Source organism: Bos taurus, chromosome 12 (genome assembly GCF_002263795.3).
Source record: "Bos taurus isolate L1 Dominette 01449 registration number 42190680 breed Hereford chromosome 12, ARS-UCD2.0, whole genome shotgun sequence".
Taxonomy (NCBI): Eukaryota; Metazoa; Chordata; class Mammalia; order Artiodactyla; family Bovidae; genus Bos; species Bos taurus.
The window spans coordinates 21253360-21276163 of NC_037339.1; the positions used below are offsets into that span (position 1 = coordinate 21253360).

General features: G+C 47.8%; 1 long non-coding RNA gene across 2 annotated transcripts in view; it reads right to left on the reverse strand.

Annotated features, from left to right (window-relative positions):
* The window catches only part of LOC132346743 (uncharacterized), a 29547-nt gene that overhangs the window by 2803 nt on the left and 3940 nt on the right, over positions 1–22804 (reverse strand). The window contains exons 2-4 of one of the 2 annotated variants that reach the window (XR_009496678.1): positions 22150–22271; positions 17255–17458; positions 17123–17182 (exon numbers count right to left, since the gene is read on the reverse strand). This is a non-coding gene — a long non-coding RNA (uncharacterized lncRNA). Of the gene's footprint in view, positions 1–17122; positions 17198–17254; positions 17459–22149; positions 22272–22804 lie in introns of both variants that reach the window. The other variant, XR_009496679.1, reaches the window with a different exon arrangement.

Here is a 22804-nt window from a genome sequence, read left to right on the forward strand (position 1 = left end):
AGCCTGCAGAGGAACTTCACTTAATGCGATTTATTGAGGGGAGTGGTCTCAGGAGAAACCCAAATGCAGGACAGGGGGAAGCACAGGAAAAAGGAAGAAGTCCAGGAAGGGTGTGGCTTCTGTGAGGTCTGGCTTGATCCCTCGGGGAGCTCTGGAACATGACAGCAGAGTTGGATCTGCCCTGAAGCTGGGATGTCCTCCTGTCCCGGTCAGTCCTTAGCGATGGACAGTCACCGTGTATGTGTGTGCGTGTGTGTGTGTGTGTGCATGGGAGTGTAACTCATGCACAAGTTGGCTCTACCCAGCTGATGGTGGGCTCCAGGAAAGGCTGCAGGTGTGAGCCATTAGCTGCCGCACCTGCTGCAGCTGGGGCAGCCCCACTGGGCTGGGATCCCAGGAGCTGAGCCCCAGCGCCCTGCCCAGTGGACTGGGAAACTGGCTGCTTTATAAACAGACTTATATACCATAGATTGAGTTGCAAAATGCCTTTTTTGTGTGTGCAGCTATGGAAAAGCACAGGCTACAGGACATTCTAAGGCTGAAATATTCCTATGAAGAGATAAAGGGCAAAAAGAAAAATTGGCTTGGAAGAATTCAATCAGACTGCAAGATTTTTGCAATTGTGGGGGGAAATCATTAGAAGGAGGTCAGCACTGTCAACCAGGGACAGAGCTGTTCAGGAAGGAGACAGCAAGCAGTCTCTCCTGGGCAGCGATGCTTGGAGGGTGAATTTCATGGACAATGTATACCTTATCATTGATTATATCTCCCCTGCTGCTTTGGTGGTTAAGTTCAAATCCAGACTTGAAACCAGGACTAAGTAACCCAGGGAATAAGCCAGCGAATAAAGGCTGGGATGGAGGGGGTATACTGCAAGGTCCGAAACTTCCTGGGCTGCCTTGGCGTCTCTGAGCCTCACAGAGGCCCAGGGTCCTAGCTGTAAGTTCTCTGATTTCACCAGATCTACCCACTGCCCAGTGGGGGTGGCTCCCCATCCGGCGAGTGCCCCCCATCAGTCAGACTGGCCACACCCCACCCTCTCAAGTTAACAGGCTTTACTTCCCTGCCAGCCTGTGCAATTATTCACACAAACCAGTCACATCCTCCTGCGGCTCTACAGGTGACCCCACCCTCTTACAGGACTCCTTCCATGCCTGTGTGTCTACTTTGTTCCTGTATGCAACCTCCACGTGGCACCGCATGGCATGCCATGGCCTTCTCCCCAGGCTGTGAGTATATGTGACTCAGAAAAGGCTGTCAGTCTCATCTGTTCAATGACAGCTGCTGTATGCTTGGCCACCTTAGTCAGGGTAAGGGACCCCTTTCTCACCAATGGAATGAAGAGGAAGCGATCAGAAGAGAGGGTTTTAAGAGACTTCAGGAGTGATGAAATTTGTGGAACTTACTGCCACGCTTGGTATGTACAAATCAGCAGAAAGTCCCAGCTGCCTTTTCTTTTCCTATGAAGTGGAAGTATACTTCCATACAATGCAGTAAGAAAATTTTAAACTTTAAAAGTTAACTGATTTAAGAAACTGTTCCAGAGAAAACAATAGAAGATTGTATCTGAAAACACTCACCACCTGAATGTAAGCTGGGGCAGCCACTATGGAAAACATTATGGAGGTTCCTCAAAAAACTAAAAATAGAGCTTCCATGTAATCGAGCAATCCCATTCCTGGGCATGTATCTGGACAAAAATATAAATAAAAAAGATACAGGCACCTCTATGTTCATGGAAGCACTATTAACAACAACCAAGACATGGAACCAACCTAAACGTCCATCAGCAGATGTGATACACGTACACAGTGGAACACTACTCGGCCGCATAAAAGAACGAAACAATGCCGTGTGCAGTAACACGAATGGAACTAGAGACGATCACACTAAGTGAAGTAAACCACACAGAGAAAGACAACTATCGTAGGGTATCACTTACCTGTGGAATCTAAACTATGACACAAAGGAACTTTTAGCAGAAACAGACTCACAGATACAGAGAGTAGGCTTGTGGTTGCCAAGGGGGAGGGGCTGGGAGAGGAATGGACTGGGGATTGGGGGTTAACAGATGCAAACTCTTATATACAGAATGCATAGACAACAAGGAAGTACTGTATAGCACGAGGGAACTATATTCAATATCCTGTGATGAACTATAGTGGAAAAGCATAAAAAAGAATATATGTATGTATAACAGAATCACTTTGCTGCAGAGCAGAAATTAACATTGTAAATCGACTATATTCCAATTTAAAATATTGGAATATATGTTAAATATACTCCTCCTATTTCCCTTTTGTTAAAGAGCAAAATGCCGTCTCCCAAGATAGTCAAGATAACCTGGCTACTATGATACCAGCTGACCTGAAAACAGAATACTGAAATTCAATCTCTGAGAAAGATGCATTTTCTTCTTACTTTCATAATCATGAAAAGAAAAATGACCACTAGAATCAGTAAGAAGAATTTTCTGTCAATTCATTTTTCTAGAATCTCCACTACAAAACCCTCCATCTGCTTGAGGATTATGAGCTCTGTGGAGCAAAATCTGCCTATGACAGGCCACTGATGGTCGCTGTCTTCCGAGTGCAAAGTCTGCACCCGTGGGGATCCCACTGGTTTAAGGACAAACAGAGCCCCAGGGCCTGGAGGATTTTCTCCCTGGGGGCACTCAGGGGAGGCGCTGAGGAACAAACTGTCCCAAGTTCATTTCTTCACCATGAAGATGCCCACAAGGAAACCACAGCACAAGATACAGTTACACAAAAATGGAAGTTACTGGCTACTCTGCTTCATCTCACGCTAAACCAGATGGAAACGATGTGAAATACTGAAAGTAACGTCTTGTTGCCCTCACGGTCACCGCCAGCCTGGGGCTGTCCTGGGTCAGTGTGTGCCTCTTGTGTGGCCCGGGGGGCACACACATGTGGTACTCTAACCCACGGAATCAGAATCAGTGGGGTCCCACACATGACAATAGCTGTGGGCTGTGATTCTGCCTCTTGAACAAACCCATGGGTAGTTCTGATGTTCGCTGAGGTCTGAGACCCACCAGTGTGGCTGACCCCAGTGGAAGAATTCCATTTTACTGTGTTCAGCTGCCATCTCGATAGATTCAGGCAAGGAGTAGGATCAAGATTTTTTTTTTCAATGTGGCAAAAAGAATTAAGTGATTTCAGGGTACACTTTGTTTTTGCTGCAGACTTTTCTCAGAAGAGAAAGTCTGATTATCCCTCCTTGCCATGTGGATCTCTTCTTTGAGTTTTCATAACATCCAGAAAGTTCAGCTGTTACTGTGTTCATTTACCCAGAATACCATTGCCTTAGGATGCTTGGCAGGGACGGGTAGCCGTGTTCTGGGTCAGCCTCGGCGCTTCAGTATATATGAATACCTACACTTCATATATATGTGTGCATGCTAAGTCGCTCAGTCGTGTCTGACTCCTTGCAACCCCATGGACTGTAGCCCACCAGGCTCCTCTGTCCATGGGATTCTCCAAGCAAGAATACTGGAGTGGGTCACCATGCCCTCCTCCAGCGATCCTGACCCAGGGATAGAACCCGTTATCTCCTGCGGCTCCTTCATCGCAGGAGGATTCTGTACTGCTGAGCCACCAGGAAGCCCATAAGTATATATACTTCAGTACATAGGTATAGATGCTTAAGGTATAAGCAGTGTATCAATAGAATGTCCGCCCTCTAGGCCTTACTAGCCATCACTACTGTGAGCTTGCCACGCTCTTCTTCTATCAAGAGCCCAGATGAGGGAAATGGTACTAATGGAATCAGTTCAAGGGCCTGCAGCCATCACTTCCTACACAGTGTGGACATCGTCTCTGGATTAAGCCAGACTTTCAGAGAACCACAGTCGTGGACATTTGCCTTGGCCATGAACTTCTTTCCTGAAATGTGTCAACCATCATCACCATGCCTTGAGTGAAGTGAAACGGTTAGTCACTCAGTCATGTCCAACTCTTTGCAGCCCCATGGACTGCAGCCCGCCAGGCTCCTCTGTCCATGGCATTCTCCAGACAAGAATCCTGGAGTGGGTAGCCACTCCCTTCTCTAGGGGATCTTCTTGTCTCAGGGTTCTTTACCGTCTGAGCCACCAGGGAAGCCCTCACCATCCCTTGAGGGAGGCCCTAATACATTACCAGTCAAAGCCTGCTAGTGTGGGTGAACGAATCACCTGAGTCACCCAGGGTCCCTTCCATGCGTTCATGCACAGGAGTTCTCTGGGATCCATTTGTTTCAGAGCAACTGTCTGGGTCCCTCACCCATGGAACGTCTTGCCTGCTCACAGGCCCTCTCAGGCACCCAGCACAGAGACAGCGACGTGGAGACACAACAGAAATGGCATGGGCACCACAGATGAGCGCAGGAATTGCAAGTTGCAAACCCTCTGATCTTCCTCTGTGACTCGAAAAGAAAGTTAGAAAATACCCAGGACTGGGGTGGAATAAAGGCTCTCCCTTCTTTGCCCAGCAGAGGGCGCAGCTAGCACCCTCTTCTTAACCCAGGAGGAAACCAGGACCAAACGTGATTCCAGGAGACAGATGCCCCCAAACTCAATGAGCATGCTCCATGGGACTCATGCGTCCTTTTCTCTTAAAGTCATGGAGAGGAACGAGCCCCTCTTTATTTGAGCCGACATTTATGAAAAAGGGAGGTGCCCCACACTGGTGGCCACTCAGGAATTGGTTTGATTATAAAGTTTGCACACACACAGCAGCCCAGCTCCACATAAAACCAGACAAAGGCTGTGACACGTGACAGAATCTTCATCTAGAATTCTAAAGCACAGGGGCTCCCCCTACCCCAGGGGTGACACCCTGACATGGTACCACAGCTCCCAGGAACCTCATCTCAAAACATCGTCAAGAGGGTATGATAGCGGTGGCTGTTGTGTCATCGTGGACTTCCAAACAAATGGATTTACAGAAGACTTCCAAACCCTAGCCTGGCATTAAGTAGATTTGCTACCGTGTAGAATTAAAACTCAGAGACCAAAAACATCTACATTAGTGAAATCGCATGCAACCCAGCCAAAAAACACACACCACTGGTTTATACCATCAGCAAATCAGAGAAGTACGCAGATAACCAGGAGCTTTCCAGGTAGCACTAGTAGTAAAGAACCCGCCTGCCAATGCAGGTTAGACATAAGATACATGGATTCCATCCCTGGGTCAAGAAGATCCCCTGGAGGAGGGCGTGGCAACCCACTCCAGTATTCTTGCCTGGAGAATCCCGTGGACAGAGGCGCATGGTGGGCTACAGTCCACGGGGTTGCAGAGTCAGGCAACACGACTGAAGTGACTTAGCACACACACACACAGATAACCAGGGAAAGCAGCAGACCCAAGGCCCAGCAAAGGATCTGCAGGAGCAGAGAAAGCACTGAAAAAGGGACACTCTGTCTGCGATGCCCAGCTAGCGGTCTAGACCAATGCCGAGCGGGAATCTACTTCTTTGACCTTGGCAGCTTTTACAGCTGTCTTTGGGATGCTGTGCACCCCCATCCCCACCCGACAGAGCAAACCCAGCTGATCTGGGGGTGAGAAAGATGCTCCTTAACGTTCCCCAAAGGCAGCCAGACTCATTAAATAAGAGCACTCTTCTCATAACAAAAGTCACCATAGCAAGGAGAGATAAAATGTGTCTTGTTTGAAAGTCCGTGCTCTTTCTATAACTTCAAGGTGCCCATGGCTGAATAACAGCCCAGCAGGGGTGGCAGTAACAACAACAAGCCTCGCTCTCTTCACAGTCACTGGAACTGCAACTGTGATTTGAAAAGCTCTCCCATTCTTTGCCTTATCCCCTCAAAAAAAAAAAAAAAAAACCTTTGAAAACTCTTATAAGTACAAAGTTGTCACTCTGAAAAGAGCAAAAGTGCCTTTCCCAGACCCAGGCGGGCAAGCATTTGTTGAGTCTGCTAGGATACTCAGCATTTTGCTGGTAAGATCTTTGCAGGCGTTGAAGAAACCAGCAAACTCTCCCAGCAGCTTGCCCTCATGGACTCTCAGATGTGCCCAGGTCCTATGCGCTCACTCTGCATGACCCCTGAGTACCACCACCCACCAGCAGGCTGACAGCATGACCCCCGAGTAACACCACCTATAGGCCGACAGCATGACCCCCAAGTAACACCACCTACAGGCCGACGGCATGACTCCTGAGTAACACCACCCACCTACAGACGGATGGCACCCAAGTCTGCAACTCCATTCCTGAACTCCAGGCTCATGAGAAGCTCCACTGGGCCTCCTCAACTCAATCAGTTGCTGGGTTAGAAATCTCTCCTCTGGGTTTCCATGATTCTTAAGTATGTATTTCTACCATGTCTCTCACATTCTACAGTAATTGTTTATTTATGAGCCTTTCTAGGAATAAGACTTGCAGCCTGGCTGGGAGGCAGAACATTTCCATAAGAAAAGGGAAGTGAGGGCTCAGAGGGGTCTAGAGAGCTACTTGGATAAAGCTGATGCATTCAGGGAGGGCTTCCTGGAAGAAGGAGTATAGTCCGAACCCCAGTGAGCAGAGAAAGGTAGGAATGGGAAGTGGGATGGCAAAGATGAAGGGTGGTGCGTTTGGGCAACTGGGGAAACCCAGGTGGAAGGAGCGGGGTGGCTGAAGAAGACTAGGAGGTAGGGCAGGCATGGCGGCACAGGAGCTCGACCATCGCTGCCATAGAAACCCAAGAAAAGCAACCTCTTGGCTTCGGTTTCCTCATCTGTAAGCTTGGAGCTGACAGCGCAGCTTAGGGTTCAGCTACTCAGCACCCTTTCCCTTCCGAGCAGGGCCCTAGCCTCTGGGGAACTTTCTTCACAATCACATGTACAGAGGGTGTATCTGGGGCACTGTCCTCCCTGGAGGTGCCTTCCCCGCCCTGGGGCCGCCTGGCACCCAGGATCCAGGGACCTGGCCGCCCTCCCAGGATGGGCTGGTAGGCACCTGGCGCCCGGAGAGGGAAACCCTCTGGGGCTCAATCACTTCACTGCTGGCTCAGAGCACCTGGCCAGTCCCTAGGCCCAGGCTTTCTGGAGCTGCCTGGTTCCTTCCTCTCACACCAGCCTCCTAACAGCCCTTCTAACAAATTACCTCTCAGGTTAGCTGGAAATTTTGTTCCTTATGTTCAAAAAATCCTTTCTGATACAAGAGTCTGCATCAAAAGGGGTGAGGTGGGAACTGAATTGAGTTCAGAACGAGGGCCAAGCCCTTAGCACGGCATCTGGCACATAATAAGCCCTCCCGGCTGGTAGCGATTGTTACTGAAAAGTGGAGGCCTGGAAGATGGGGAGGATTGTTAAGCAGAGAAATGGCCAGTAAATCAGCGTTTCAGATTCTTTCAACATGGCACTCAATAACAAATACACTTCCTGTCACAGCCTAGCAATCAGGTGACCAAACATCCTCACTGGCTCAGGGAGTCCCGGTTTATGCTGTTCTCCTGGTGTGATTATTATCAGAGATCCCCTGTACTCGCAACAGCTCAACAGTGTTCCAGTTTGGAAGGTAAATTACTTGATCAACATACCAAATACACACATGTGCTTGTATATTACACAATACTTACTTGGCATGCTAATATTTTATATTCTTTTTTTTTTTTAAGTGGTCATGCATACATGTTCAGTTATGTCTGACTCTTTGTTACCCCGTGGACTATAGCCTGCCAAGCTCCTCTGTCCATGGGATTCTCCAGGCAATACTGGAGTAGGTTGCCATTTCCTCCTCCAGGGGATCTTTCTGACCCAGGGATCAAACCTCCGTCTCCTGCATTGGCAGGCAGATTCTTTACCACTGAGCCACCTGGGAAGCCCTTTTAAGTGGTCACAACCTACTAAATTCATTTCTTGATCTTCTAATGGGTCATGACCATCAGTTCTCTTAGGCGACCCTGGGAAATGTCCAAGCTCTTCTCTGCAGCTTTCTCTTCAACACCATGGAATAAGGTGGTGCCATGGAATACGGTGGTGCCATGGAATATGGTGGTGCCAATATGGTGATTCATTTCAGAGAGGATGCAGCGTTCCACGGGGGTTAAACAGAAAACACGGGCCTCACTAGTAAACCTCTCTGTCGGGGGGTTCTACAGACCTGTTGCTATTGTTCTCGCGGTTATGGGCTTACTGTCTATTGCCTCGCTATGATGAGCACAAAAATTTAATTTGGCTTCAAACAGTTTTCGATTGCCAGGGGAAAAAAAATCAATGCTGCTTATTAGGGCTCTCGTTTGTTCATTAAAATAAATTACCTTTGGGTTCTGAGCTGACTTTCATAAGACAAAAGTTTGCTGTTATTAAGAGGAACAGACTCCATGGATGGTAACATCTCTAAAGGAAAGTTCTAGTTTGCAGCCTGATTATGAGGTGAGAGAGGCGTGGGGCAGAGGTAATGACTGCTGAAAACTGTTCCTTGTTTTGAGCATCTCTATGGCACTCGGTCCATCAGAGCTTTCCCCTAACACTGCAGGGCCACAGGGGATATGCAGCACTATTGATCCAAGAGCCTTTGGGTCTCCTTGGAGCTAAACCGAGCCCCAGGTAGCCTTCATCGGGATGTTAAGAGAAAGGATCGTGTATTTATGCATTCCAGAACACTGCCCAATGGGTTTCCCAGGTGGTTCAGTGGTAAAGAATCTGCCTGCCAATGCAGGAGACGCAAGAGACACGGGTTCAAGCCCTGGGTCCAGAAGATCCCTTGGAGAAGGAAATGGCAACCCACTCCAGTATTCTTGCCTGGAAAATCCCATGGACAGAGGAGCCTGGTGGGCTACAGTCTGTGGGGTCACAAAGAGGTGGACACGACTGAGCACGCACACACTAAGACTGCCCAGCAGACAGCTGCCAAAAGGGGAGGGCGTTTAACAGTGAGGTGGACTCAAACCAAAAAGGCTCTAAATCATATACATTTCCCAACACAGAGCAGAGCTTGTAGCTACTGATTGCATATGAGGACAGCCATCTTGAAGACATTCTTTTGATGTCTCAGATTAATATGATGACCAGAGCCACCGGGCAGCCTCTTTTAAAGGCCCCAAGCACCAGAAGGAAGCTGTAAAAATGAATGCTTGTATTTTGCAGCTTTTGATATGGAAAGCTTGGATGGTTGGGAAAGGTCATTGATAAATGGAGGTGGACCTCAGGTATTTTAGACCTAAGGTGCTTTTGGCAGCTGTGACATTTCTGTGGGCTAGGAATTTTGAAAACTTAACTGCAGGCTATGCAGGACCTTTGATATTTCCTTTTCCATCACTATTCCTGTTTCACCATATGTCAATACTACCCAAGAGCAAATCAGCTCTCTAGACTGACATAAGCTTGAGAGTCACAGACATCGCCCCTAAACATCAGAATTTAATGTCTGACTGATGACTGCAGCTAACGAATTCCATGCTAGTCAGTTGAGAACTAGGAGCTATGGTTAAAAACAGACATTAGGAACTGCTAAAATCAAACACATTTTAACCAGATGCAATCTGTACTTCCTGACACAAGAAACTTTTTAAAAAAGAAGCAGAGAGAAAGGTCGTGATTACAACTGAATTCAATGGTATAAGTAGTTGGCAGTGGGTAATTTCTCTGCATCAATGATTGTCAGAGGAAAGCCTCAGCTTAGCACACTGAACTCAGAGCAGAGGAGGGAAGCTTTGGGTGAATTACTCCTCACCTGGAAAAACCTGATCCTACTGTTTCAATAACCCTGCGCTTAGGAGGAAGCTGTTCTGTGAGTGGTGGTGGTGGTTTAGTCACTAACTCTTGTGACCCCCATGGAGAGTAGCTCGCCAGGCTCCTCTGTCCATGGGATTCTCCAGGCAAGAATACTGGAGTGGGTTAAAAGCTGCACTCCATGGTGCCTGTAAGCTAAATTTCAATAGAAACTACAAACGACGGACCCGTAGACTTTGCTTTTAAGGCCCTGGTGATCCCAGAGGAACGAGGGACTGTATGGGACGGTCCTCCAAAAACTTCATTCCTGCAGAGGGCAGAGAAGGGGAAGTTGAGAGAAATGCTTTCAAGAACACGATGCCCATCAGGAAAATGAACCGAACATCTGCAAGAGCCAACATGTTAATCACACAAACCGAAGCTTGATCCCCTGCTTGGAGAATCTGCCCAGTCTCCCAAGCCACCCAGTCTTCAGGGTACTTAGTGGATGGACAGAATGGCAGTCCACAGGACATCAGAGCTGGGGCTAGACATCACTGTACCATTTGTCTGGGTACTAACTGGCTACAGGTCTGCTCTGCTTTTATGAAAAGCCAGCAAATGATGATCCATATTTCTAATGATGCATTCTACCAAAGGATCCCTTTAAATATCCATGTGTCTTGATGGGCTTAAATAAGATCCAGGGTTTCCCTGGTGGTCCAGTGGTTAGGAATCTATCCCCCAATGCAAGGGACACGGGTTGGATCCCTAGTCAGGGAGGATCCCACATGCTGCGGAGCAACTGAACCCTTGCACCATAACTGCTGAGCCTGTGCTCGAGGGCCCAGGAGGCATCAGAGTCCACGTGCATCTACAGTCCATGTTCTGCAATGAGAGAAGCCACCACAATGAGAAGCCTGAGCACCGCAGCTAGAGAGTAGTCTGCACACAAAAACCCAGCATAGCCAAAATTTCAAAAAATAATTTAAAAATAAGATCCAATTTATGGGTCACATTCCCACAGTGTATCCACTGTGTAATATAAGGGTCCCATTTACTCTGCTTCCAGGGCCCACAGGGCAGCGTGGAGCAGGCAGAGAACTCTTCCTCCGTGTGCAGAACCTGGTGCTGTATTAGGGGCAGGCACCATATGATCCGGAGAAGGCAATGGCACTTCAGTACTCCTGCCTGGAAAATCCCATGGGCGGAGGAGCCTGGTAGGCTGCAGTCCATGCGGTCGCTAAGACTCGGACAGGACTGAGCAACTTCACTTTCACTTTTCACTTTCACCCATTGGAGAAAGAAATGGCAACCCACTCCAGTGTTCTTGCCTGGAGAATCCCAGGGACGGGGGAACCTGGTGGGCTGCCGTCTATGGGGTCGCACAGAGTCGGACACGACTGAAGCGACTTAGCAGCAGCAGCAACCACATGATCACCATTGACTAGTTCAGCCACGCGACCCACCCCCACCCCCACCCCCAGGTGGGACAGGAGTTTACTGACATATCCTTCGCCACCATATTGGAAAACTATCAAATCAGCCCAGACTCACACCCTTCCTTATGGTGATTCTTCTCCCCATGGCAATGTTTTCTCTCAACTATTCTCAGGCCTTTGTCTCTAGGCCTATTTAACCAATGGTAATATGATGCATTGGGTGTTAGTTCTAGAAGGTCTTGAAGGTCTTCATAGAACTGTCCCAGTTGAGCTATTTCAAATTCTGAAAGACGATGCTGTGAAAGTGCTGCACTCAATGTGCCAGCAAATTTGGAAAACTCAGCAGTGGCCACAGGACTGGAAAAGGTCAGTTTTCATTCCAATCCCAAAGAAAGGCAATGCCAAAGAATGCTCAAACTACTGCACAACTGCACTCATCTCACATGCTAGTAAAGTAATGCTTAAAATTCTCCAAGCCAGGCTTCAGCAACATGTGAACTGTGGGCTTCCAGATGTTCAAGCTGGTTTTAGAAAAGGCAGAGGAACCAGAGATCAAATTGCCAACATCTGCTGGATCATTGAAAAAGCAAGAGAGTTCCAGAAAAACATCTATTTCTGCTTTATTGACTATTCAAAAGCCTTTGACTGTGTGAATCACAATAAACTGTGGAAAATTCTGAAAGAGATCAGCATACCAGACCACCTGACCTGCCTCTTGAGAAACCTGTATCCAGGTTAGGAAGCAACAGTTAGAGCTGTTAGGACATGGAACAACGGACTGGTTCCAAATAGGAAAAGGAGTACGTCAAGGCTGTATATTGTCACCCTGCTTATTTAACTTATGTGCAGAGTACATCATGAGAAACGCTGGGCTGGAAGAAGCACAAGCTGGAATCAAGATTGCCGGGAGAAATATCAATAACCTCAGATATGCAGATGACACCACCCTTATGGCAGAAAGTGAAGAGGAACTAAAGAGCCTCTTGATGAAAGTGAAAGAGGAGAGTGAAAAAGTTGGCTTAAAGCCGAACGTTCAGAAAACGAAGATCATGGCATCCGGTCCCATCACTTCATGGGAAATAGATAGGAAAACAGTGGAAACAGTGGCTGTCTTTATTTTTCTGAGCTCCAAAACCACTGCAGATGGTGACTGCAGCCATGAAATTAAAAGATGCTTACTCCTTGAAAGGAAAGTTATGACCAACCTAGATAGCATATTCAAAAGCAGAGACGTTACTTTGTTAACAAAGGTCTGTCTAGTCAAGGCTATGGTTTTTCCAGTGGTCATGTATGGATGTGAGAGTTGGACTGTGAAGAAAGCTGAGTGCTGAAGAATTGATACTTTCGAACTGTGGTGTTGGAGAAGACTCTTGAGAGTCCCTTGGACTGCAAGGAGATCCAACCAGTCCATCCTAAAGGAGATCAGTCCTGGTGTTAATTGGAGGGACTGATGTTGAAGCTGAAACTCCAATACTTTGGCCACCTGATGTGGAGAGCTAACTCATTTGAAAAGACCCTGATGCTGGCAAAGATTGAGGGCAGGAAGAGGAGGGGACGACAGAGGATGAGATGGCTGGATGGCATCACTGACTTGATGGACGTGAGTCTGAGTGAACTCCAGGAGTTGGTGATGGACAGAGAGGCCTGGCGTGCTGCGGTTCACGGGCTCGCAAAGAGTCGGACACGACTGAGTGACTGAACTGAACTGAATATGATGCATTATTTAAACTATAAGAGTGACTTCCCTGGTGGTCCAGTGTCTAAGACTCCATGCTCCCAATGCAGGGGCCTGGGTTTGATCCCTGGTCAGGGAACTAGCTGGAGAAGCCAATGGCACCCCACTCCAGTACTCTTGCCTGGAAAATCCCATGGATGGAGGAGCCTGGTAGGCTGTAGTCCATGGGGTCGCTAAGAGTCAGACATGACTGAGCCACTTCACTTTCACGCATTGGAGAAGGAAATGGCAACCCAGTCCAGTGTTCTTGCCTGGAGAATCCCAGGGACGGGGGAGCCTGGCGGGCTGCCATCTATGGGGTCGCACAGAGTCGAACACGACTGAAGCAACTTAGCAGCAGCAGCAGGGAACTAGAGCCCACCTGTTGCAACTGAAGATCCCAGACGCCACAACTAAGGCCCAGCACAACCAAATAAATTATGAAATAGAAATAAATATTCTAAAACACTAGAAGGAAATGCCCATCACCCTCAGTCTGGGTCTGAGCACACGTTCTGGCTGTGCAGAAGCACTGACGGCTCAGTACGTGGCCCTCACATTTCCCAGCCCCCTTGTGGGTATCCAGAGCTGGGAGACTCATTTCAGCCAAAGGACTGTGGGACATTTGGGGGCCAAAACATTTAAAAACTGACTCATGATCCTTCGCTTTGATCCTTCCCCTGCTTTGACCCACTGGAAACTGTGGGTTGAGATGGTCAGTGCTCAAGACTGAAGCAGCTTAGAGCATGACATCATCACATCACTTGGAGGAAGCCCTGGAAAGGCTCCTGACCCACACCAGAATTTGCATGAGCAAGAAATAAACCTTCATAATCAACAAGGACCTACTGTACAGCACAGGGAACTCTACTCCATATCCTGTAATAAGCTAAATGAAAAAATAACCTGAAAAGAATGGATATATGTGTAACTGAATCACTTTGCTGTGCACCTGAAACTAATATAATTATATTCAGTATAATAGATGGGGAAACAGTGGGAACAGAGGCTGACTTTATTTTTCTGGGATCCAAAATCACTGCAGATGGTGATCGTAGCCATGAAATTAAAAGATGCTTACTCCTTGGAAGGAAAGTTATGACCAACCTAGACAGCATATTCAAAAGCAGAGACATTACTTTGTCAACAAAGGTCCGTCTAGTCAAGGCTATGGTTTGTCCAGTGGTCATGTATGGATGTGAGAGTTGGACTATAAAGAAAGCTGAGCACCAAAGAATTGATGCTTTTGAACTGTGGTGTTGGAGAAGACTCTTGAGAGTCCCTTGGACTGCAAGAAAATCCAACCAGTCCATCCTAAAGAAGATCAGTCCTGGTGTTCACTGGAGGGACTGATGTTGAAGCTGAGACTCCAATACATTGGCCACCTGATGTGAAGAGCTGACTCATTTGAAAAGACCCTGATGTTGGGAAAGATTGAGGGCAGGAGGAGAAGGGGACGACAGAGGATGAGATGGCTGGATGGCATCACCGACACGATGGACACGGGTTTGGGTGGACTCCAGGAGTTGGTGATGGACAGGGAGGCCTGGCATGCTGTGGTTCATGGTGTCGCAGAGTCGAACACGACTGAGCAACTGAACTGAACTGATTCAGTATAAAATTAAAATTTTTAAAAAGAAACAAACTTTTGTAGTATTAAGTCACTGAGGTTCCAGGATTGATTTGTTCCTGCAGCATAAAGTTACTCTGACCAATGCATTTGTCACCAGAACCCACGAAAGTGGATTCTCACTGTAGAACTAAAGACTTCTATTTAATGACATTTAAAGTTTTAGCTTTGATTTGACATTTTCATTTCCCATGACGGCTTTGGTACTTAAACAGAGGGAGTAGACCGTTTTCTTATGACTATACCTTATTTCATTGAAATAAATAAAGATTTCTAGGTATTCAGAGACCTGCAAATTCAGGGTCCCAGAGCAAAATCAGATACACGCATTGTGTGTATCTCTGTCATCACACAGAGGCCTGCCTTTCTTGGCATCTCTAATTTAACTGAAGACATTATTAGATGGAAATATTTTCCAAGGCTCAAGACAACATTTTCACACAAAGATCTTTAAATACTGGATGCCAATGTTGTTGGGTAGGAACTGCCTTTCCATTCAAAACCCAGCTGTGAAATGAACATGAGTAATGACTGATATACCTGCTCACTGCTAATGAATAAAAACAGCTGCTGCTCACAGGAGAGTCAATCAGCACACAGATGGCTTAAAAGGATCCTAATAAATTTAATAAAAGCATCTTTCCTCCCCCGTGTGCCTCGTGTGCTGCCTGGGACCTCGGGATTTTGTCTGACCGGCAGTATCACAATTACCCTCTTTGGGCTTTAGAAGTCTCCCCAGTACATTTGGTAGAACTGCTAGATATAGTGATTGGGGGGGCATATTATGGAAATTTTAATAAGTATTTTTACTATTTTTATTGTGATAAAATATATATCATACAATTTTGGGGGGCTACTTTAAATGTAGCACTAATTACATTCACAAACTTGTGCAAACATCACCACTATCAATTTCCAAAACTTGTTCATCACCCCCAAACAGAAAGTCTATAACTATTAAGCAATAATTCCCCAATGCCCACTTCTGGTGGTGGATGCAGTGATTTTAACATAACCTCTATGGCAACTGGCTTTGTGGGGTCTTGTCTCATTTATGCAGTCATGTTAGCGGGTGAATTGTTTCAGTTTGCTGTTTAGATAACTGAATCGCAGGCTTTTGACTTGATAAAAAACCTCTGTCTTTCACTGAAAGATTTTGCATGGGACGTTTTCTTACGGGGGACTCTTAAGCAGGGTACATCTTATACCTTATAAACTCTTCTTGCTAAAGCAGAGACATATAATACATGTTCATTTTCGAACTGTCCTATAACAATGACAACTTCAGGGCCTGTTGAAGTGGCTGAACTGTTTGCCCTGACACTTTATAAATGGCCCCAGACTACTTGGCTATACGAGTTCTGTCTGAATTTGAAAATTTTATTTTGTTCTTTTATTTCCTGTCAAGCTGTCAGCTTTCACTTGATACAAATCTAAGAGTACTATTTTTGTATTCATTTCTGTTTTGTATTGTTGCTTTTGTAAACAAAAAAAAAAAGCTGAAATGAAACTCATGTAACAGAAAATGAACCATTTTAAAGGGAACAATTCGGTGACATTTGACATATCCACAATGATATGCAGCCATTGCCTCTGCATGCGTGTGTGCTCAGTCGCTCAGTCATGCCTGACACTTCATGATTTCATAGATTGTAGCCCGCCAGGCTCCTCTGTCCATGGGATTTCCCAGGCAAGAATACTGGAGTGGGCTGCCATTTCCTTCTCCAGGGGAGCTTCCCGACCCAGGGATTGAACCCTCCCACTTCCTCAACCTTTCCTCACACTTCAAACTTCTGAGTAACTGAGATCATTTAATGGAAATATTTATGTGTTCATTCAGTAAAAGAACGCATGGAGTGCTGACGATGACCACAGCCTGAGATTCGTCTTTTCATAGGGCTCCACGTAGGAGCATAGGGACTGGGAAGGGAAACCTCTGGTCCAGTGACCCCCAACCTGGGCAAGAGACACAGGAACCATCTAAACAGATTTTACAAAGCAGATATCTGTCCTCAGTGTTCCCCAGGGCAGGGTCTGGCACTCTGTCCTTTCAAAATGTTCAGCAAGAAATTCTGCGTGACAAATATGCTCTTGAGAGTCCCTTGGACTGCAAGGAGATCCAACCAGTCCATCCTAAGGGAGATCAGTCCTGGGTGTTCGTTGGAAGGACTGATGTTGAAGCTGAAACTCCAATACTTTGGCCACCTGACGCGAAGGGCTGCCTCATCTGAAAAGACCCTGATGCTGGGAAAGATTGAGGGCAGGAGAAGAAGGGGACAACAGAGGATGAGGTGGTTGGATGGCATCATCAACTCAGTGGACATGAGTTTGGGTAAACTCCGGAAGTTGGTGATGGACAAGGAGGCCTGGCATGCTGCGGTTCTCGGGGTTGCAAAGAATCAGACAAGACTGAGCGACTGAACTGAACTGAACTGAATATGTGTCCGAAAATCATCAGCTCTTCCTAGCACACATTTTGGGGTTTTTGTTTCGTTTTGCTTTCTGACTGTGCAATGTGGCTTGTGGGATCTTAGTTTCCCGACTGGGGCCTGAAGCCCGGGCCACAGCAGTAAAAGCGCTGAGTCCTAACCACTGGACTGCCAGGACCTTCCCATCAAACATTTTCTGTTTAAAGATGAAGCACCATCAACCCCTGGCTGACCGAGGGCATCCAGCAGCTCACCTGTGAAGGCCATGGACAGCAGCAGTGCCAGGAACGTGAAGAGCAGAAACACAAAGCAGGCTGTAAGGAGAAGGACTGCATGTGGGTGAGAACACAGAGACTCTCCTTTCCTTCCCACTGCAGTTTACTTACATGTTGCATGAAATCTGCCCTTTCTATCAAGACAGCAGATGACAGCAGGGGGTAGGAGGAGGTCTTCACTTGGCGGGGCTTCCACACCAGAGGCAGGAGTTCAAGCCAGGACTTGCATCTCTGAGACAGCTGAATGTCTTTTCTGATCTGGCTGCCAATTCCAAGGCCCAGCTTTCCTGCACGACCTCTCCAAAGTGACAGCTTCTAGAAAAGGAGTTCATGAGCTGCTGCTCTGCCAGGGCCAGGATGCCAGGAGCCATTGGCATTCGTAGAGCCAGGCAGGATCTACCCTGTGCTTCCTGGGCACCTGTACCCACTGCAGATGGCTCCTCCCTGCCCTGCATAAGGTTCTCTGACAACTCACTTTATCACTTAAGGAATCTGCATCACGAAGTCGTCTTCTTCCCTTCCATTTATTTATGGGTTATACATCCCATAGTGTTGTCAGTTGCTCAGCCATGTCTGTAGCCCGCCAGGTTCCTCTGTCCATGGAATTCTCAAGGCAAAAATACTGGGTGGGTTGCCAGTCCCTTCTCCAAGGGATTTTCCCAACCCAGGGACCAAACTCGGGTCTCCTGCATTGCAGGCGGATTCTTTACCATCTGAGCCACCAGGGAAACCCATATATCTCATAGTATCTGATATGACATTATTTATACTGTTCTGGTAAAAACGAAATACATACACATGTAAGAGCTATGAAACACAAATAGTGTCATTTTGGTGATTCTACATCTGCATTAAATGCTCTTATAATTGCATTTAAAACTGTCATTATAGGGAATTCTCTGGCAGTCCAGTGGTTAGAACTCAGTGCTCTCATTGCTGGGATTCTGGGTTTAATTCCTGGTCAAGGAACTAAGATCCCACAAGCCAAAAAAAACCCACAAAAATCTGTCATTATATAATACTAAGGTGAATGATAAAATTTATGCTACTAACTTTATTTTTAAATACTTATTTATTTGTTACAGCATGTGGGATCTAGTTCCCTGACCAGAGATTGTACCTGGGCCCCCTGCATTGGGATCGTGGAGTCTGAGCCACTGGACCGCCAGTGAAGTTCCTATGCTACTAACTTAAAATTGTTAGTAAAAAATTTTCTTTTTTGTTTACTTAAAATGACATTAAATAGCAAATGAAAAATACTATGACAGATCCAAAGAGCTGCAGAAGAAAGGGAAAAGCTTTCTCTTTCAATACCTTGAACAGTTTTTTCCCAGCTTTTTGAACAAGATGCTCTGAGATTTCATTCTGCAGCTGAGCCTGGCAAGTCCTGGGGTGATCTGTGGATCACGAGGGACACAGCACTGCTGGCCATGTGGCAGATTAAAGGGAGAATGCCATTAATCTATCCGTATCTGTTTTAGTTCCCGGTTTACAGTGGGGGTTGAGGAAGAAATTTGTTGCTGATACATGATAGAAAAGCGGGAAGTGGGTAAATCCCATCTCTATTCCCGGCCTTGGGCTTGTTACCAGGATGATAAAGTGATCAGCATCCTAAAAAGATCCTTCACTGCTCTGCGAGCTTGTGACAGATGGTGCCACCTGGCCACACGTGTAAGCCAGGTGTTCAGTGACACAGGAGCTCCTGTCATGCAAGCCTCCTGCCTTGGAGCAAGGCTGAGAGAGGGGTCTGGGGCAAGAACATCCCTCAGGACCACCCAGAGGAGAGCATGAGGACCTGCCCCCTGGGTGTGGCTGGGGCTCACAGCCCACTCCACGCTCTCCAGCGTTGATAGCTGAACTCTTCACCCCTGAGGCTTCCATGTCCTCACTTAAGGCACGAGCATAATTATAAGACTCTCCTAGACTTGTGAAAATGATTAAATGTCATAAGGCACGTAAAGCACCTAACACAGAGTCTGCTACACGATAAATGCTCTGTAAGTGTTGGCCCTTATCATCATCACCATTATTCTCCTCCACTATGATGATGGAAGGGGTGTTGTTTAGCCGCTAAGTCGTGTTAGGCATGTGGCTTCCCTGTTATCTCAGACACTCCCCTGCCCCCAGCCCCAGAGTTCAAATAGAGAACTGAAGAAACGATGAAGGAGGGAGACCTGGTGTGTCCCATGGACTGGGAATCAGCCGCCACGGGAGACGAGTAAACCCACCCTCACTCCTGAGCGCATCTGCAGCCCGGCTTCATTGGCGCCAGCCTCTGCATCACCACCGCCAAGGGCTCAGGCTCACTTCTGCTCTCACCCTGGGACACATGATTCTCAGATTCTCTTTGGCCACTCTGGACCCAGGAAGTCAGAATCTCTGCCAACGTGACCTGGGAATCTGCATTTCCAACCAACTCCTCCGGGGACTGTGAAGCAGGCGGTCCACCCGTCATCCCATCCTTTTTATAAGCGGTGGCTGGAGAGTCTTCAGCCCAGTCTTCCTTAGAGCCTGTTTGCTCAGGGAAGTGTGAGGTGCTGGGGCCACGCTGGGCTGTGGGATTTCACTGGGAGGGAAGTGACCAGCATGACCCACACGGGGGCCTCTTTATCCCTCAGTGCTAATAAGGACCACCCAAGCCACAGCCAGGGATTGGGATGCCCGCCCCTATTCCCCTGCATCCCAGGAGAGCAGTCGGGGTGATGAACACCCTCTAAGACAGTGACTGAGTTTCCCACTGACTTTGCTTGGGCCAGGACAGGTCACCGACAGCAATCACCGCCTCTAATGAACACCGCCATGCCTTCAAGTTTACTAAGCACCAATTCCAGTGTGGCTCAGGGTGCCACATCCTGGTTTCTGATGAAATGAGTTTCCATCGAGTCTGTTTAAAAGAATTGAGTGAAACTGCTAAGTCAACCAAGAGTCCTAAAGGAGAAGATAACTCAGGATTAATGGTGATAGGAGGACATCAGAATTGAGATATTCAGGGAATCTAGGAAAAACGGTACTGATGAACCGATCTGCAGGGCAGGAATAGAGGTGCAGATGTCGAGAACGGACTTGGACATAGCAGGGGAAGGAGTGTGGGACGCATTGAGAGAGTAGCTTTGACGTGTATACACTGCCATGTGTGAAACAGCTCGTGGGAAGTTACTGTGGGACACAGGGTGCTCGGCCTGGTGCTCTGAGATGACCCAGAGGGGTGGGGTGGGAGCGGGGAGGGAGGCAGGATCAAGAAGAAGGGGATATATGTATCCTTATGGTGGCCTCACTTGTTGTACAGCAGAAACCGATGAAACAACGTTATCCTCCAATTAAAAATTTAAAAAATAAGATGTTAGCAACCAGCTATCCCTCCAAATACATGACCAAAAGTATCAAAGCATGTTTCTAAGGGGGAATCTTGTTAAGACAAGTGGGTGGCTTCTGGCTCAGTCTGCTGTCCAGGATTTCTGGAACCTGGTGCCTTTGAAAAACAAGCGTAGCCCCTGCTCTCGGGCTTAAATTGTTTAATGGGCAAACTGCAACCAGGACCTGGCAGTTTTGTCCGCAACACCACCTTCTGGGGACTCCACTCAGCTACCAAACACCCTGGAAGCGACTGGCAGAGAGTTCAGGAGGATAAACGAAGTCCTCTTTCCAAACTGCCCTCTCATTTCCTTGCATCTTTAAAGGCACCAAATCCTCAGTCACCCATGCCACTTCTGTCCTCTTGGTACATCCAGGGACTCTCTCTTGGCCTAATTTTTTTGCATTCTTCCCTCTTCTCTATCCCCATGTCAACACCTGCATCGTCCTCTCACCTGGCCTGTTCCACAGCCCCCCACTAACTCACCAGCACAGACCTCATGCCCCATCAGGGAGATGAGATGGGTACCCAGGAGCCAATACAAATCAGTGTGTGAGAGGGGCCACCAGGGGAGTGCAAAGAGGTACAGGCGCCCAGAGGAGGGAGGGGTCCTGAGGAAATCAAGGAATGCTTCCAGGAGGAGGTGTAGCAGCGTTGTATAATGAGTGAATGGACAGGATTTTGACAGAGTGGCTTTTCAATCAAAAAGAAAATCCTACAGGAAAAGATTCAGGGAAGAAAAGCTCAGGGTGGTTTTGGGGAGAGGCAAAGCCCCCCATTTGGCTGAGCGTAGGTCCTCCAACAGATAAGTGAGAGATACAACTAGAACCAGGACCTGAGAACAGGGAAGGTTTCCAGTCTACCTCAGGGCATTTGCATTTGATTAGGAAGGTAAAGGGAGTGGAGGACATGGAGCTGCAAAGTGACATGAAGTCAAATCATTTGGGAAAACCTGGACCAGTGGGGTGGTGATGGGGCTGAGAGACCAGTGAGGAGGTTGATCTGTAGTTCAGCCAGGAGAGTGATCTCGAAATGCAGACAGGGCAGGGAATTGAACACCAGTGAGATGTGCTGATAAAGGAAAGAAAGGAGCAGAAAAGCACTCAAGTGCTAGGCCTGCGTGCATGCTAAGTCGCTTTGGTTGTGTCTGACTCTCTGGGACGCTGTGGAGTGTAACCCACAGTAGGCATGCCCAGAGGTGAAGGGGGCTGTGGACCCAGAGCCATTCTGGGGAATAAAATGTCATGGTGTGCCTGAGGAGGGTGAGATGGGGGGTGAGGGCAGGCATATCAGCGAGAGGAGAAGCTTGTATTAGGAGCTGGTAGGTCATTCACCCATCCAGGCATTCAGGGGACACTCGCTGTGCTCCTACTGTGTGCTGGGCACTACTGGAGGTGCTGGGGGTGCAGCAGTGAGTGAGATGTCCTTGGAGGAGAGGGAGGTGAGGAGCTGGTGGCCAGATGTGGCTATCAGCACATCAGGGTTGCCAGGCACCGATCCGCCATCCCCTTGTTTTCCTGACCCATACTTCAGTCCACTCGACCCTCTGCTCAGGGTGTTTCTGAATATTATTGCTCTAAGATAAGTCGCTTAAGACTTCCCACGAGGTTGCCTTTATTCAGACATCAGTTATAAACAAGACCGGACATCTCACCTGGAGGTCAATGCTTTCATTCCAAGGAGCCCCGAGGTCTCCAAGTATATCCCAAATGTCAAGACAAAAAGCCAGGGCCCTCTGCAGTGTGGCTCCGCCCCTCTGCATACAAAGCGCCCCACCTGGAGAAGAAAAGGGAAAATCCAGTTTGGCAAGGAGACAGAGTGGGTGGGGTGCGAGGCTACCCCAACCCACGCCCTCTCCCCTCTCCCTGCGTGTCCCCTGGCTCTGCTGCCATGACTCGTTGGTTGTATCAGGGACTCCATCCACTCAGACGTTTTCAAACACATTGTGTTGAAAACACATCCTGTGCACAATGACAAGCTGAAGTTTCCTCAGTTAGGAGCAGAAGTAGGGGCACCGAGAGACGAGAGACGGCAGGACACTGCGCCCCCAGCCGCCCGCCCAGGGCCGCCCTGAGCCAAGCACAGACCACCCACAGTGTTCACTTTGGGCTCGAACAAGTCACGTGATCTCAGACCCCCTCCCCCACCTCCAATCCTTCAAGGCTAGGGCACTTCTCAGAGCTGCAACTCACCACTGCTGGCAACTTTAGAAATGCACTGATGCTGTGCCTCCTCCACACCTCCCAGCATGGTTCTTACTTGCCAACAAAGTTCTAGGAACCAAATCTAATTTATTCAGAATTTATTAG